General features: G+C 40.8%; 1 protein-coding gene across 1 annotated transcript in view; it reads left to right on the top strand.

The window, feature by feature from the left end:
* Positions 1–1,059, top strand: part of MYL3 (myosin light chain 3) — a 26,101-nt gene extending 25,042 nt beyond the window's left edge. The window contains exon 7 of the mRNA XM_015814302.1: positions 734–1,059. The gene's annotated coding sequence lies outside the window, so the exon portion shown is untranslated. The remainder of the gene's footprint in view (positions 1–733) is intronic.
* Positions 1,060–3,126: the final 2,067 nt, after the last annotated feature.

Below are 3,126 nucleotides of genomic sequence, written 5' to 3'. Positions count from 1 at the left end.
TTCTTTCTTTCTTTCCCCCCTTCCCTTCCCTTCCGGCTGGGGAATTCTGGGAATTGAAGCCCACAAGTCTCTCTCTCTCCCCGTCATCTATCTATCTTTCTTTCTTTCTTTCTTTCTTTCTTTCTTACTTTCTTTCTTTCTTTCTTCCTTCCTTCCTTCCTTCCTCCTTCCTTCCTTCCTTCCACCCTCTCCCCTCTTCCTTCCTTATTCTCTTTCTTTTCCTTTCTTTCATCCCTCCCTCCCTCTCTTTCCTTCCTTCGTTCTTTCTTTCTCCTCCTTCCTTTCTCCCTACCGCTTTCCTTCCTTTCTTTCTTTTCCTTTCTTCCCTCTCTTCTTCCTTCTCCTTCCTTCCTTCCTTTCTCCCTCCCTCCCTTCTTCTCTTTTCGTCTCTTCTCTTCTCTTCCCTTCTGGCTGGGGAATTCTGGGAATCAAAATTTACCCATCTTCAACTTCCCAAGGTCGAGAAACACCAATTTTTAGTCCTCAATCTTCAATCACATTTAGGGCCAGAATTTCCGTTGTTAAGTAAGGCAGTTGTTGAGTGAGCCATGCGCAAGTATGCAACCTTTTCCATCACAGTTGTTTAGTCAATAACTGGAACCCCAGGGAGTGGAGTAAAAGTGGAGTAGTGGAACTACGAAAGTGGAGTAAACACGAACTGCAGAGAATGGAGTAGACGTGGAGCAGAGTCTACCTGTTTATGTTGGCTAACTCTTCATCTTTTGGTTTTCAGGATTGATTTCTTCCCTTCGGGACGGAGTTTTTGGATATCTTCTGACGGACTTCTGTCCTTCTCCACCTAGTTACTCCTCAGTCCAACACTACTATCTTTTCCTGTCCTCCCTGCCTTGGCTCCACAGCGGCCACCGACTTGCAAATTGTATCTCCCCAGCCTCTGAGGAAGACTTCGCTACTCCTCGTTGGGACCTTGCAATATCTAAGGTCTCTGCAGGATGCAATTTGCAATTACACTGCCTGTACTACCTGTAGTAGTAAATGAGTTTACTACTCTGAAAATTGTTTCTTGAAACGATTAAAAGTGTTGACTATGACCCTCTCATGCATCTATTAAATCTACCTGTTAGTAGTAAAAGAACACTTTATTACTATAAACAACCTCCCTGTTGTATCTACCTGTACCTGTTCTAGTAAATGAATGTACTCTGAGTAATAACCCTTGTAATTATGAACAATAGCAACGCTCTACCTATATATATTACACTTCCTGCCTCTAGTACTAAATGAGTAGTTTACTACTATGAGTAACATTTCTTCTATTAATAATTTCAACTATATTCCACCTATCTATTAAATTTGCTACTGTAATAATACATAATTAGCTTACTACTATGAAAAATAATCCTGGTAACTTAATAGTTTTAACTATGATCCACCCATATGCCTATTACATTTTCCTATAGTAGTAAATGAGTAGCTTAATACTAGGAATAATAAGCTTTATAACTATTAATGGTTTTAGCTATAATCCACCTATACATCAATTATATCTATCACCAGCAGTAATAATTACTTTACTAATATGAGTAATAATCCTTCTAATAGCTTCAACTACAATACACCTAGATGTTTACATCTACTCCCTGTAGTAGTAAATGAGTAGTTCACTACTATGAGTAATAATCCTTGTAACTATTAATAGTTTCAACTGCAATACACTTACATCTGGATAGCATCTTCTAGAAGTAGCAATGAATGAGTAGTTTGCTACTAGTTTACTACTAAACTACTAATAGTTTACTACTATGAATAATAATCTTTATAAGTAACTGGTGAGCAGATTAGAGCAGATTAGAGTTTCTCCCTATTTTTTTTGCAAATCTTCGTTTGGAAAAGCTCAGGAAACGTGGCGTAAACGAGGATATGAGGTTTTGTGTGTTGGTATGTGTGTGCGTGTGTGTATGAGTGTTGGTGTGTTTCTGTGTGTCGGTGTGTCGGTGTGCAAGACAATTGGCAAGGCGATGGGCGGAATGTTGTGGTCGCAAGAATTCAAAAGTGGCACCACTCATATCACAAAACTAAATTTGCACCTTGATTCATTCAGAATAAGTAGTTCTCGACTTACGACCGGTTGCTGAGCTACCATTCACTTACAACCTGGATCCTTTCTGACAGTCACAAACACACACAACCACTCCGCAGTCAGGTGACCACATTTCGGATTTACGTCCGTTGGCCGTATATCCCACGATCAGGTGTTCACATTTTACGACACGGTTACTGAAAAAAAACCATTTGTTTCTAGTTTTTGGAACTAACGAATGATGTGTTTGCACGTATGACGGCTGTGTTCGCTTGATGACCGCCGCAAAAAGGTTATGAAATCAGGCCAGTTCTGTGACTGACCTGTTTTATGACCGTCATGACTTACGACCGTGATGGGCAGGCTCCATTGCAGTCGTATGGCGAGGACTACTGGTGCTGCCTTCTGCCCTGGGAACACCCACTGGTTGCAAAGGGAGACTCCAGGAGTGCTGAACGAGACAAAAAAATCCTCTTAATTTCTCCCTTAATGATGAGCCAAACTGTCTTTTTGCTCTTTGCCGATCCGCCATGGAGACTGTCCTCAGACTTGGCTCCCTTTAAACCTGCTTGCAGAGGAAGAAATGTTTTTGCCAGATCCTGGCTTACGAAAGGCTTGCAAATCTTGTGATTGACTGTTAAACCCTGAATTCAGCTATCCAATAGGGAATGGGGAAGATCCTTCCTTCCTTCCTTCCTTCCTTTCCTTTCTTCTTTCTCCTTTCTCCTTTCTTCTTTCCTTCCTTCCTTCCTTCCTTCCTTTCCTTTCTTCTTTCTCCTTTCTCCTTTCTTCTTTCCTTCCTTCCTTCCTTCCTTCCTTCCTTCTTTTTCTTTCTTTCTTTCTTTCTTTCCTTTCTTCTTTCTCCTTTCTCCTTTCTTCTTTCCTTCCTTCCTTCCTTCCTTCCTTCCTTTCCTTTCTTCTTTCTCCTTTCTCCTTCCTTCCTTCCTTTCCTTTCTTCTTTCTCCTTTCTCCTTTCTTCTTTCCTTCCTTCCTTCCTTCTTTTTCTTTCTTTCTTTCTTTCTTTCTTTCCTTTCTTCTTTCTCCTTTCTCCTTTCTTCTTTCCTTCCTTCCTTCCTTCCTTCCTT

Source organism: Protobothrops mucrosquamatus, unplaced genomic scaffold, assembly GCF_001527695.2.
Source record: "Protobothrops mucrosquamatus isolate PMUCROS unplaced genomic scaffold, P.Mucros_1.0 scaffold235, whole genome shotgun sequence".
NCBI classification, from domain to species: domain Eukaryota; kingdom Metazoa; phylum Chordata; class Lepidosauria; order Squamata; family Viperidae; genus Protobothrops; species Protobothrops mucrosquamatus.
This window is presented reverse-complemented; position numbering and strand designations above follow the sequence as displayed.